This window comes from Podarcis melisellensis, assembly GCF_964234715.1.
Source record: "Podarcis melisellensis genome assembly, chromosome: 3".
NCBI lineage: Eukaryota > Metazoa > Chordata > Lepidosauria > Squamata > Lacertidae > Podarcis > Podarcis melisellensis.
Genome location: NC_138530.1, coordinates 41,561,176 through 41,576,245, shown reverse-complemented (window position 1 = coordinate 41,576,245; position 15,070 = coordinate 41,561,176). Strand labels below are relative to the sequence as shown.

The 15,070-nt window shown below is 40.7% G+C and overlaps 1 long non-coding RNA gene across 1 annotated transcript; it reads left to right on the top strand.

The window, feature by feature from the left end:
• Positions 1-1,242: 1,242 nt before the first annotated feature.
• LOC309366205 lies at positions 1,243-14,441 on the top strand. Its single transcript, XR_014166572.1, has 3 exons — positions 1,243-1,356; positions 3,086-3,196; positions 14,371-14,441. It is a non-coding gene; the product is annotated as an uncharacterized lncRNA (long non-coding RNA).
• The last annotated feature ends 629 nt before the right edge of the window (positions 14,442-15,070 follow it).

Genomic DNA, 15,070 nt, shown 5'->3' with positions numbered 1-15,070 from the left:
AGTTCACCTGAACTGCAGAACAAACAACACAGTCCTGAAATGGGACTAGAAGATGTGAACCTCCTTCACATGTTCAAAACGATTGATATGCCTCACTTTCTCATTCTGTATTTCTAAGAATTATTTCAGGAGCAGACATGGAAACCAGCTAAAAAATTGATTTTATTGATAAAGTGCTGTTTGTGAAAGACTGGTTGAGGAGTGTGTGATATCAGGTAATGTTGAGCATTCTGACTGTGGAAGTTGGGGGATGGAGGATGGCGGTCACTGAAGGAAGGAAATCAGTAGTTTGTGTGAAGTACCTGAAAGGATTATTTGGCGGGAAACTCACACAGGGACTAGTAAGAAGAAGAATTGTGAACTGCTGTGGAAAGTGGTATATAAGGGATGTTCCTGGTGGATTGTGCCCATGATTCAGAAGGGTTAAACATTAAAAAAATTAAAGTTAAAAAAAGTATGAATACTTATGGGAGGCCCCCACCATCTTCAGACCTGCATGTGAAACAAATGCTCATTTCTCAACAAAATGAATCTGACTCACTTACGTTTCGTACCAGTGGGCATTGGCTGATTACAGAGCCCTTAAGCAATTTATGTCAGTTTTTAAAATCCTGTTAGTAATGACTTTTGTATTGATTTCCAGATGACTGCTACATCCAGTTTCCTCAGATCTTGTTGTAAATTGTTGTTTCTGTGACAAATAGACATTTTTGCAGTGTGCCTATTGGCATCTGTTTGTTATTATTGGTACCATAAAGTCTGTGTCTTCCTTGTTTTCATATGCTTGCATGTAGGATATTGGAAAGTTATCTTTGTGGACTGACCAGATAAAATTGCAAGCAGAGTTTGCCTGATAATATGTAACATAAAAATTAATCCCATTCTGTTCTGGACTGTGTCCCAGCTTAGCTTATCTCTGGCAGGGGCAATCAAATATATTTTGTTGCCTGAGGCAAAGGACAAGATGGCATCCTTTCCTCATCCTAGGTCCAGAAGCCAACCAGAGGGGCAGCTGAATCTTGTTTCTACACTAGCGGCTGAATAACATGCTACACCACACCTGAGGCAGCAGGCTAGTTTAGGAGACCCAGGGAAGGCCATGTGGTATACACAGCTTTGCCCTCCAGCAGAGCAGAATGCCTAGGAACCTTAGGAAGAAACACCAGGAGAGTTCCACAACTCCTCAGCAACTGCCATCTGAGGTGGTTGCCTCATTCTGCCTAATGATAGGGCTGGCTTTGATCAATGGAAGCTTGCAGGGAAAGTTCAAACCAGTGTGTGGAATTCCGTCACTTCCTACCCTATAGCCATTGGGTTCTTTGTGCCATCTTTGGCTTGCCTATTTACACTGTTGTGGTAAGGTGCAAAAGCCACTGCTCCCAAAATCTGTTATGTGATTCAATTTACAGAACCTCAAGCTAGGATAAAAACTAGTAATTGTTGTTTTTCTTTTATTTCTTCTTCCCTGATGAAGCTCAAGGCGACTTTCAGATAAAAACAATAACCACTAAAAGAAACCAATAATTAAAAAACAATTAAACATTGATGGGATTAAATCTATCTATATCATCTATCTATCATCTATCTATCATCTATCTATCTATCTATCTATCTATCTATCTATCTATCTATCATCTATCTATCTATCTATCATCTATCTATCTATCTATCTATCTATCTATCATCTATCTATCTATCTATCTATCTATCTATCATCTATCTATCTATCTATCTATCTATCTATCTATCTATCTATCTATCTATCATCTATCTATCTATCTATATCTATATCTATCTATCTATCTATCATCTATCTATCTATATCTATTTATCTATCTATCATCTATCATCTATCTATCTATCTATCTATCTATCTATCTATCTATCTATCTATCATCTATCTATCTATCTATCATCTATCTATCTATCTATCTAATCTATCTATCATCTATCTATCATCTATCTATATCATCTATATCATCTATCCATCTCTCCTCTTTCTCTCTCTCTCTCTCTCTCTCTCTCTCTCTCTCTCTCTCTCTCTCTCTCTCTCATCTATCTATATCTATCTATCTACCTATCTATCTATCTACCTATCTAAGATTTGTTAAAACATACCAGTAAATAAGGTAAAGGTACCCCTGACTGTTAGGTCCAGTCGTGGATGACTCTTGGGTTGTGTGCTCATCTTGCTCTATAGGCCGAGGGAGCCAGCGTTTGTCCACAGACAGCTTCCGGGTCATGTAGCCAGTATGACTAAGCCACTTCTGGCGAACTAGAGCAGTGCACGGAAACGCCGTTTACCTTCCCACCGGAGCAGTACCTATTTATCTACTTGAGCTTTGATGTGCTTTTGAACTGCGAGGTGGGCAGGAGCTGGGACTGAACAACGGGAGCTCAGCCTGTTGCGGGGATTTGAACTGCCAACCTTCTGATTGGCAAGCCCTAGGCTCTGTGGTTTAGACCACAGCGCCACCCGTGTTACAATAAAAAGTACAATACCAACCCTTTAATTAAAAGCAGTCAATTCCCCAAAGCCTGCTGCATTAAGAAAGTCTTCACCTGTCAATGGAAGGACAGCAAGGCAGGAGCCAGTCTACATTCTCTAGGGAGGGAGTTCCACAGTGACCACAAATAGGAGCAAAACTTGCTGGTGTTTATGATTCACTCTAGAGCTTAGGACCCATTGCTATAGCTTCCATTCAGACACTAAGCAAGGAAGACAATAAAATGCTGTGAACCACCCTGAACTCTACAGAGGAAGGGTGGTATACAAATTTTATTACTAGTACTATTACTACTAGTACTACTAGGATATATCCAGAAATTCCTATTTTTGACTGGCGTGAAATTCAATCCCTTTATGTATCGTGAAATCAGTTTTTGATATGAGCATTGCTAATTGACCCAGTGTTCAACAAAGCTATATTAATAAAAAGAACCAATCATGCTACCTGAATCACTGGACCATATGGAATTTAAATTACTTAATTTCACAGATTTTAATAAAGAAAAATAGACTGACCACACTATGATTTGTCATTCGTTCTGATGCATGTTTCTTATTTATTTTCATTTTTCTTAGATAAAGAGCCTGAGTTGACGCATCTTCAGAGACAATGAGACCAGTGAAGGGTGACATAGACTTGATAATGAAAAGCCACTTCATCGTTGATTAGCTGGAAAGGTCTGGAAGGTGAATGAACAATTAACTCAGGAGATGTTTGGTGGTACATGTTGAAGATAACAAAATATGCTAAAAATAAAACCAATCCTGATCGGTCACCTTGGACTAAACAAGAGGCTTACGTCTCAGATGCTACTGAAACACCTCCCTACCTTTCCAGAGGATGTTCAGAGCACAAAAGGGAATTGTGCCCACACCTAGGATAAAGAGGTTGGGTTAACTGCAGCCACAATTTTTATTAATGCTGAGCAAAACAAGGAGATCTGCAGCAATTAGTCTTACTTGCATGGGAACACTCTCTAAGGCAGGGGATGCCTTGCCAGCTCTTGCCAAGTTGGGGATGAGCCTGAAAGAGTCATGACCAGTGTTGGACAAATCTATCAATTTCAGGTTCTCTCTCTTCCTCATTCCCCCCACTCTTATACAGTGGTACCTCGGGTTAATAACTTAATTCGTTCTGGAGGTCTGTTCTTAACCTGAAACTGTTCTTAACCTGAGGTACCACTTTAGCTAATGGGGGCCTCCAGCTGCTGCCACGCTGCTGCCACACGATTTCTGTTCTCATCCTGAAGCAAAGTTCTTAACCCGAGGTAATATTTCTAGGTTAGTGGAGTCTGTAACCTGAAGCGTCTGTAACCTGAAGCGTCTGTAACCCAAGGTACCACTGTATTAAGTTCTCCACATTAGGATATTTTTTTAAGCCATCATGAAAATTCATCCACGGTTTTCTCTCTACACAGACATTTGGATGCAATTTTGCCCAACACAATGTATTTTAATGTGATTTTTACTAATTTGTGCACACTTTAGTGTATATATTTTTGTGTGCATGTACTATGGTTGGGGACCACATTTCAAAATCCAGAGAAGTGCAGATTTTGAAAGATAGCTGTAGTTTGGTTCGTGTATTGTTTCAGAAAGTGTAAATAAATTAGTTTTGCCTTTAAATGAGAACCAAATTGAGGTTCTCCCCAACCCTTGTCATGACTGTGTTCGCTCCATCTGGCCATAATGTGGTTTACAACCACAATGTGGTTTATGCAGTTCGCAACCCTGAAACCTAAAAAACCTGAATGTGATGCAACATGTTCCCAATGGGGTTTCCTTTCCTGAGTAGCTCCTGAGTACCAAAGTCCTGAGTAGCAGGTCTATGGAATCCCTGCTCATCATCTTGGTGCAGCTGAATGCTCACTGTTGACCCTTTTCACTTTCTCCCCTATGTGGCTGACCAGACTCACCACCTCCTTTAAAGTTGATTGCCAGCCTTCTGCCCTCCATACCATATATGAGAGGACCATTCAAATATCTCCAGGAAGCATATTCCACCAGCAGCAGGCAGCATGGTGGGCTGGTGCTACTCACTTAATCTTCTGTTGCATTGGGAGGTAGAGCAGGGAGGTAGAGAAGGGAGGCAGCAGCAAGTTTGGTGTGGTGCAAATGCACTGGCAGAGCCAATTGGGTATGGTGTGTTTGCACTGCACTGACCTCACTTCACCCCTCCTTCCCCTCTATCTCCTGAAAAGCAGCAGCAATGTGACTGACCAGAGTTCATCCAGTACTGGGTTCCACAAAACAGACACTAATGCCAAAATAATGTTGTGTCCTTTGTAACAAACAAAGGTGACACCAAAGACAGGGGCCCACCTGATGATGTCAATGCATGGGGCAACTGCTATGAGAGAAAGCACCCTATGTGTGCATTCATATCATCCAGCTCAAACCTGAGCTGTTTATGTGACACTTGCTCTTTGCATTTCTTACATGTTCTCTGGGTCCAATAGCCATAAACCGAAGGTATTTTGGAAAGGTATTTGTGTTTTTCTCTGTAGGATGTTGTTCTGTTAAACAACTCTCCATGTGGGTATCCAATTGTTGGAAGCAGATAACTCATTTACAGAAATGTGATTTCGCTTCGGTGCCAAGTACATTGGCCAAAAATGACAGCTGTCACATCTGAATAGTAAAGGATGATCCTCAAGGGTAGGACACAAAGGCCAGGTGCCTGGAGTGAATTACATGATCACTCATCTTCAAACGAAAACATATCTATCCTTCAAAAAAGAAAATCCATAATCTTTTTAAGTTCCAGTCCTCTGCTGTAGTGATCTTCTATTTTGGATGGTAAGAAACATGCATTTATTTTCTAGAAGTGTAACATTCTGAAGGTATATGACTGGTTCCATTTCTGCTTCCAGCATGCTAAAAATCTGTCTTTCCTCAAGCAACTAATGACTGTGCAGTCTGGAACGATAATAGCTTGAAATGGACAGCTGCCATTTTACAAAACATTATTAGAGGAGCAAAGTATTCATAGCTAGGAAGTGCAGAGGGAGGCTAATTTTCCTGAGAAAATAGGGTGAACAATTATTCTGAATCTGGAGCTGTTCCATGATGTTCAGGTAGCATTTGTGGCCAAGGTGACTTTACCAGCTTTAGTTGGTGCACCAGCCCCTCCAAGGGCAGAGTCTGGAGGCGCACGCTGCAGCAACCTTGATCAAATTCAATTAACAAAAAAACCTTTTGGTTAAAACATGCTGCGTTAAGGGTTTTCCATGTTCACTCAAGCTCCAAAATGCCAGGAAACTGTCACTGTTAAGGGCTGTTTTGATGTTTTCATATGTACAAAGCTGCCTTGTAGAATTCTATTATGGATGGAATAGTGGAATAGATAGAAACAAGCAATCAAACCGATAAATAATGTATCTTCTCCAGTGCATCTATTCAGTGGAGGTTGGTGCTGATTTAGTCTGGTAGGGCAGAAGACAGGGAGGTCAACAACAGGTGGCGCCAGAACTAATGATAACCAATTAATTCTGTTTTTGTCCCCATTGGCCTCCCAACTGAGTTCTACAAAGGCAACACTGAATCTAAGGATCACAGAGGATCACAACCCGTTGATTTAATTTTTCTGTGAGTCAACAGCCCCTGATGGAAAAATGGTTTCTCACCCCAGCGCTAAATCATAGTTTAGCATTAGGGACACAGCCTGCTCTATCCTCTTCCTCTGGCATAAGTGCAAGGAAGTGGTTGGAAGAATCCAGTTCCATTTTGAAGTAACCACAGTTTGTTGTGCTGTCTGAAGCAGGAACTGTGTTAGTTTTCACTATGAACAAGCTGGGTTCAGAAATCATGGTTTTACATTTGCTGGCTTAGGCAAATCATTGATGAAGGTACTGTCTGTCCCAGTTTCAATGAAATGGACAAACTGGGGTAACAAAAGTGGATGCTTTTTATCTCCTCCTCATTGGCACATTGGAGTAGGAAGGTAAAAGGGGAGTGCATGAGCAGATAATCTTTAACAAAACTCTAAAATATAATTTTACATCTCAGTACAGTACAGTGGTACCTCAGTTCTTGAACGTAATCCACTCTGGAAGACCGTTTGGCATATGAAACGTTTGAAAACCGAGGCATGGCTTCCCATTGGTTGCAAGAGCTTCTTGCACTCAGCAGAAGCTGCATCGCATGTTCGAGTTCTGAAAAACTTTGGAAACAGAAGCATTTACTTCCAGGTATTCAGCATTCAAGAACCAAAACATTCAACAACAGAGGCGTTCGGGAACTGAGATACCACTGTATTGATGCACAGATAGAGACAGAGAACCGAAGGTAAAACATGACTGTGTATCTTGCAGGTTAGACTTAATCTAGGCCTTGGCTCTAAAATTAGAATCATAGAATTGGAAGGAACATTTAGTCCAACCCCCTGCAATGAAGGAATACACAGCTGTCCCATACCTGCAACCTTAGCATTATCAGCACCACACTCTAACCAACTGAGCTATCTATCTGCTATATATATAGAATGCTCTCATCTCCCAGAGTGTCATGACTATAAGTGTTCTTTTCCCACCTAAACTTTTGCTCTCCAAGTTTTGTTTCTTGAACTTGATCTGTTCTTGTATGGGCCATTTACTTCCCAGCAGGAACAGCTGCTAGTATTTCCAGACTGTATGTTTTCAAACACACATCCTCCTTTCCACAGTGGGATGGCACAAGCAGCCAATCAAGTATTATTCTCCCAGGTATATGAGATCATTCTTTGCTTAGGGGGAAAAAGAACCATAGGTATGCTCTGCTGCCTAAATGGATCCAGTTCTGATTGTTAGTTCGGAATGTCTTTTATTGGTGCATCTTGTTAGCATTAATGTGATTGCTTTATGTCCTAAGTAATGCACACACCTGGAAAAAGCCTGACTGCAGCCCTTACCTGGTACAAACCCCGAGTGCCACAATGTAGGCTATCTGTTTAGCCTTTGAAGGTTCCATTAACAATTTGTGTATTTGCTTCCTATTGCTCCCTCACAGCAGGGACAGATTAAGCCAACATAAAACAGTTATAACTCATATTTGAAAATTAAATCTATGAATGGAAAATTCCTTCCTTCATGTTGAGTGAAGATAAAAATATTTAATGAATTTATAGAGAATGGGATATATCTGCTCTTGAGTGCTTTAATGTTTTTATTCCCAAGGCTTGTATTTTTCAGGGGTGGAAACAGTGCTTCATTGAGAGAAGAGGCCATTGCCAGGCAGAGAATGCACAGAGAATGCAGAATGATTGCAGTCATCCATCGAAGGAAGAATGGATTAATCCTTCCGCTTTATTTTTTCTATTGCATCTCAGTAATTCTGGGGGTGTCCTAAACTGAATGTTCTCTCTTTGTTCCACAATACAGTGGGACCTCCGGTTAAGAACTTAATTCATTCTGGAGGTCCATTCTTAACCTGAAACTGTTCTTAACCTGAGGTACTACTTTAGCTAATGGGGCCTTCTGTTGTTGCTGCACCGCTGGAGCACAATTTCTGTTCTCATCCTGAAGCAAAGTTCTTAACCCGAGGTACTATTTCTGGGTTAGTGGAGTCTGTAAACTGAAGTGTTTGTAACCTGAAGCATCTGTAACCCGAGGTACCACTGTATAAAAATAAGGTTCAGCTTTTCATTCCATTACATGAATGTTAAGAAGATGGATGTAGAGTGATTTTCTTCACTATGTAATATGCATGTTTGTATGGTTCCCTCCTTCAAATTTCCCCCCTTAATTGGATCTTAACACCTATGGGTTGATATGCAAACTGGATGCCCCAGTCACTCTCACATTCACAAGATTAGATAAAAGAGCACAAGAGCCCAGCAATGGTCAAACTTTAATTCAACTCTAAATTCAATGGTCAAACTTTAATTCAACTCTAAATTCAATATACAACAGCAGTACTTGCAACTAATAAAATCACTGTATTTATTTTGGAGAAGCAGAACAAAGCACGAGAAGTCGTGATTGAAACAGTCGTCACGTACCAAAGTCCTGGTGTGTGTGTGTGTGTGTGTGTGTGTGTGTGTGTCAGAGAGAAAGAGAGAGAGAGAGAGAGAGAATGAGTGCTGCATTAATTCTAAACACATTTCCTTCTCGCTGGGAACGTTCTGCAACTTACTAGGCCTGCATACTAAGAATGACTGACATCAATTCAGGTAAACATGGGACAATTTTTAAACCAGGCATTGATGCAAATGCTCACGTCTCCTCTCACACCAGTGCCTGAGGAGAGGGATGCCATTTTATTTCTGTGCCTAGTGTACTGCTGCATTTGTGGCGAGACCCATTGTGTGGGGCCTGCTCTCATGACACAATAGCAGCAACAGGTAACAGGCCTGGCTTTTCTATTCATCACTTAGTCATGAGAGGAAATGGAATGAGGCACGAGACCACAAAGATATTGGTCTCTTTAAGTTAGCTTTGCAAACAGTTCAGAACATCTGCTTGTAGTCTAGGGGGATATAACTGCTGGATAAATATTAGGCTAGATTTAAGTATCATTTTCAGTCCTGTTTAGTGATAAAATGAATTGTAGCCTGACCCCCAAAAAAGTGTGCAGGGGGAGCTATTTGGCAATTCTGACTGGGAAGTAAGTGTCAAGCAGGGATGGGGGGGGGGAAATCCAATTCAGTTTGCATTTAAAGTCAAATCTGTCACATTTGCACTTTCTGAAATAATATCAGACCTGAAACACAGCCATCCTTTGAATTTTGCACTTATCTGAATTTTGCCATGCTGGGTTAAAATGTCCTCTGAGGACTCTCTCCTATTTCAGTGACCCCTCTAGTCCTACTTGGCAGTGCCAGGTGGGGATGGCAATGGTGGGTACGCTTTGCAACTTAAAGGATATTGTTCCACACCATGGTGCTATGTGGGGAATTAAATGGCAGCTCCCTGGATCTTACTGACATGACTTGAGAGAAGTCCGAGGCAGGCATTAGCTGTGGGACTTACTGGGACATTAAGCCTCCCACAGGTGGTCATCACTGCAGTGTGGTGATGCCAGGTCCGTCAATGCCACTACCTTTTCCCAGTGCCAGGTTGCAACCTTTGCAGACTTCACCATGCATGCAGAAAGTCCCAGGTGCCACCCTTGGCATTTCCAGATAGGGCTGAGAGAGAGATCGCTGCCTGAAATCCTGGACAGCCACTGCCAGCCAGTGGAGACAATACTGAGTTAGATGAAGAAATGGTCTGAGGCAGCATCCTATGGTTCTTCCTATCCATAAAGCTGGACTTCATAACCTGTAATACCTTAACTCGTTTTCAACCACTGTTGTAAATTTGCATTGGGCTTTAAATACCAAATTAAAACAAAAAGCTCTGTGCCTCTTCCAAGTCAGCTGTTGTTGTTTCTTTTATTTTTCGCTGTACTGTTGGAGGCTTACCCTTATGCGGTTTTCCTTTCTGCGTTACTTTGCAAGTCTGAAACAGTTCCTGCCCGTAATGTAATAATGTTCCATCCATTACCTTTGCGATCATGAATGGTTACTGATAAGTCAGTCTCCATTTTATTTAATCTGAGTTAATCTTTGCTTTATTATATGCTAGTGCCTCCATATTCTGTGCCTTTTAATTTGCTGATTAAGCTTCTGGCGCACGCTGCATAAGCACAGTCTGCCTGCTCAATGATCTGAGGGTGGCTTTTTGGCTGTAGAAACCTGTGTATAAAATATATGTGGAAACTTCAGTTGTGAAGGGCATACATACATACAGCCCTACCACCTAAAACCCTCCACAAAGGGTTGCCACCCTTTAAAACATTTAATTCCTCTATCCTGGGTATTTGTAAAGCATCTGTGCACACCTTTACCTGGGATAGAATATATACCTGGGAGTAAGACTTATTAAAGTGTGTTTGTTTGTTTGTGCACGCTGTCAGATACTGCATTCTACTGCATGTCCGTTGTTAGATATTGCTGTTGAATGTTAGACATCTGTTAGACATCTACTGCATGTCTGCCATGAAGTAGTGGCTAGTACTAAATGCCAGCTGTCAGCTAGTTTTCTTCTTGTTGTGCTGGGTGCTATTCTGACATGTCAAATATTGACTACTCTAATTTTCAAATCCTGTCATTTTTCAAATCCTGTCAGACATTCATCGCTACCACATTCTGGACAGTAAGATACTAGAGACTCCCAGCATTCATATTTGAAGCAGTCATAGGGTATTTTTGATTTTCCCCTCCCCCTTTCATTCTTTTAGAGTCATACAGAAGTGGAAGCACCTTTTCTCCCATTAGTTTTGGAGGGGAAGGATAATTCCTTAACATTTTGTGCAGACCAAGAGATTTACTGCCCTCATCTCTTTTTTTGGGACATTCAAACTTTCCCTCTTTTGTAACAGGCTGACCATAAACTGAGGCCCAATCGATCTTTAAAAATTGCCAAGCCTGTATGGCTGCCAATGTACTTACATTGCAAGGGGATGAGGATAAAACTCTTTCTAGACACCATTATTTGCAATCTTATTCTGTTGCATGCATAAATAGGTCATAATTTACTTGTGTCTCTCCCCCCTTTTCTTTCTTTGGCTCAAAATGATTTTCACAAGCATAATTAAAGTGAGGCAGAATTGGCGGTCTTCCATAGCCTTTCCCAGATATCTCTAATTAGTATTGATTTTTCTCCATGCCTTAAGAAGAGATAGCGAAAAACCAAACTTTGTTTCTAACAGTAGGTGATGCAGAGGGATATTAGCTGTAGCAGTAATTATGCTATGAAACACTTACAAGGGCATGTCCCAACCTAAGTATATGACAGCGAATCCATAAGTAATAGGCAACAGTGGATAATAAATGGGCAACATCAAAATTTGAATCACATTGGCAATAATCTCAGATGCCTTTAAAGGCATACGGTGGTTTTGAACTGTTTGGATGCATATTTCAGCGGCGTAGAACAAATAAAAAGTGTATATGCTTTGATAACATGTCCAGCAATACCTTCAAAAGTGGGGTTATATGTCTTTGGCCACAGCATTCTCCACCAGCTGCAGCATTTGGGATCATTTTCAAGGCAGCCCCACCTAGAGAGCATTGTAGTTTTCCAATCTGGATGTTACCAAAGCATGGATTGCTGTGGCCAGGCTTTTCCTGCCCAGGAACAGCAATAACTGGTGAAGCTGCTGTAACTGGCATTACAGACACCCTTAGCCACTGAAGTCTCAGATGACAAAACTGGATTCAGGAATACTGTACAATGTACCTTCTCTTTCAATGGAATTGCAACCTTACCAAAGGCAATTGGTACAACTGGTATGAGGCAAATTGCAATGTATCTGTCTGATCTTCACGCTTTTAACTTGTGAGTGTTCAGTACCGTACTGCTATACCTTAGACCAAGTTTTAACAGCAGGCAATCAACTTCTCACTTTCATTCCATGCTCCAAGGGAGCTTACTCCTCAAAACGGTATCCATTTAAAAGGGATGTGAAGAGGTGAATATCTATATGCGAATTATATGAGTACATAAGCTTTTGGCTGAAATCTAGATCTGCATCGACTACATTGTCCCCTGCCTAAGCGCTTTTCTAGGCAATCATTAATTACATTTTGAACCACTTCATATCTGAGTTAATAAAGGGATTCTGGTTAAACCTGGGTGTCTCAACGAGCTATTAAAAATATTTATGAGCAGAGAAAGGAAGGGAGTGCAGAGGTGACTTGAGAAAGGCAATAAGCAAAGGAAGAAGGAAGAACAGTGAGCCATAAAAGAAAGGGGGAAAACAAACCATACCATTTTCAGTAAATACTGCAAAGTCCTAAAACTGCATTAAAACACCCACACCCACACCAAGAGTGTATGATAACTCCTCTGACCTTTGGTGAAATCAGGAATATTAATCCATATATAGCTAGATATGTGAGCTCCTGTATTTTTGGAAGGATAGAATCTTATGATTAAAAGTCACCGAGTTGCTATGTAGAAGGTGGCATGCTCTTTCCTTCTGTAGGTTTTATCAGGTCAGATGTGAGAGAGAGAAAGAAAAGAAGTTAATCCTTATGCAACTTTCCTCTGTGTTTTTAAGCTGCTCTCAGCTGTCAATAAAAAGATGGTTTGGGGCGATGGGGTAAGGCATTTGAACGCATCTGGAAGCAGGAATTGCCTGGATTGGTTCATGTTAGCTAAAGCCTAGGTTACAAACTCTCTGTTGTCGCTCTCATCTTGACCTTTTACATCTCAGTTCTTTAAAGACTGCTCATCTCTTCTGATCATTTCTTTTTGATTTCAGTAGTGTCACTAGGGCACTATTGGTTTTAGGATTCTCTGAAGAACACACTCCCTTGAACATATGCAGCACAAGCCTTGTTGGAATTGGGGGGGAGGAAAGCAACGGTCATTGGAAGGAGTCAGTTTTTAGCGCATTTCCACAAGTGATGCTTAGTTCACCTTTGAACTTCTCTCATACTGTGTATGACAACATCTGGTTGCTAACACGGGAGAAGGGGATATGGATGAGATGCATCCTAACAAACATAGATTGAGCATAGATATGCATTGCAAGCCATTATTTTTTAAAATTTGTAAAACATTTACAAAAAGAATAAAACAAAGGGTAAAAGTATCCAGGAAAAAAATCTCTCACTCTGAATTGGCCTGACATATCATTGTTGTTGTTTTAACAACTATTTTAAGTTTTATGTTTGAAAGAAGCTTTAGCCTCAGGAATTAGATATGGCTCTCTAAACTTGAATACGGGACGGATGGAGCTAAAAAGGGTCTCATGTTTTGTGAACATTTTAACCCACTTCCTCTTAAGTTTTTCCCCAGTGGAGAGGGGAGGTGTTCAGCATGAGGGTAATGGTACCAAGAAGGCATTTCTCTGACTTTGAATTGGCTTTGTGTACACTCAAGAGTGCAGTTCTCTGCTTGCTGATTCCCTTGAGTGACTGGGGCCACTCCAGGAAAGGGAAGCCCTAAAAAAAATTACAGATAAGGAAGTAGCAGCAAGAGAAAATCTGTAACTGTGATCAGTGCAAAATAAAGGAACAATTAAGCCCCCTGTCACCGTCCCTCAATAAAGTTACGTCCATTCGACTATACAGGTTTCACACCAAACACATTTTGTAGGTGAACTTTTAGTGCAGGGTCTGGACTCTGATCACACACCATTTTCCTCCCCAGTCTTTTGTGGAGGGCGGGGGACAACCCTGTAAAAATGATATATGGTTTGGTTGCATTGTGTTTAAAATGCTATGAGGAGGTTTGCATTAGGCAAGAGAGGTTTGTCTTTAGCTAATGTGGCAGAGAAGGCTTGGATGTTTCCATTCAGGCTATTTGATGACTTATCCTGGAAACCTAAGCATAGCTCTCTCACAGCTTGAGATGAAACCAGAGAACTCAGCATCTTAGTAGTCAGTGATGATGATACAATATCATCGTCAGTATCTCTCTCTGGGATCAGAGAGAGGAAAGTTACTGAATTATATTAAGGGCATAAAGAAGACAGGGATACATTGCTTGCTGTTTAGGAGCAATGTGTTACTTTGCATTTTGTAATGTTTATTTGTAACTATTTTAAGGCTGTTCTGCAGTAAAGCTTTGAAGCTCATTCTTGTGGTGGATAGCTCATTCATTTCTGCTCTGCACAAGGGGTTCCATTTGCAGGGGGAGTCAAATGTGGCTCATGAGGTAGTAGTAGTAGTAATAGTAGTAGTAGTAGTAGTAGTAGTAATAATAATAATAATAATAATAGGACCCTTTAAATTCTCTCTGAACCACACCCCTCACTGGCCCTACTTATGCTCTTGTAGTGTGCATTTCTTCTTCATGGAATGTGTCAATGAACTGTAATAATCCTTCTTGCCTGAAACGGGGAGATTGCGTGGGTGTGTAGAAACCTCCCCCTTTTGTTTTTCTTACCAGCCTCGTGCCACAGAAGCTGGTGTTCTTTGCAGTACTTCAAGTTGAACAAGTTGAATTCGCAAGAAGCTAGGAATAGATAGTAGGTAATAACATTTTTCATTTGTAATGAGCCAGCTTATGTAAATATCTCTTTTGAACTGGGCATTGTACTTCTAATTCACATCTTTGGATAAACCACCTTTTAAAGCATTGTTGCATTTTTCATGAGCTGAGGAACCCCTGATTTATGAGCCCTGTGTGTAAAGAAAGTCATAAAGAGTTGCATATCAGTGTAAGAAATATAATAACCAGTTTCCCCCCAGGGAAGTGTTTTACTTGTTCTGTGGGATATTCTGTTTTATGGGCAGCCTATTTAAAAAACAAAAACAAAACAAAAAACTGAACTTGAAGCTGTGTGTTGCTTAAGTACCACAGCAGCTGCTACTTGCAGACGTGCTGAGAATATAATAGTACTGGATGCCTCTGATAACGGTGGTTTAGCATTGCAAATACACTGAAAAGTTACTCCTGGCATTCCAGTGTTTCAAAATCATCAAAAAATGCATATCTTAGTATTCAGATTATGTGACATGGGGAGAATCTAAAGGCTTTATGGCTGCTGCAATTTTGGTTCATAATTTCATGGCGTAGATAGACTTTTGGTCCATGGCACTGGAAGATGATAACAATAGTGTCTTATGAGAAGTCCAAGATATCTCAG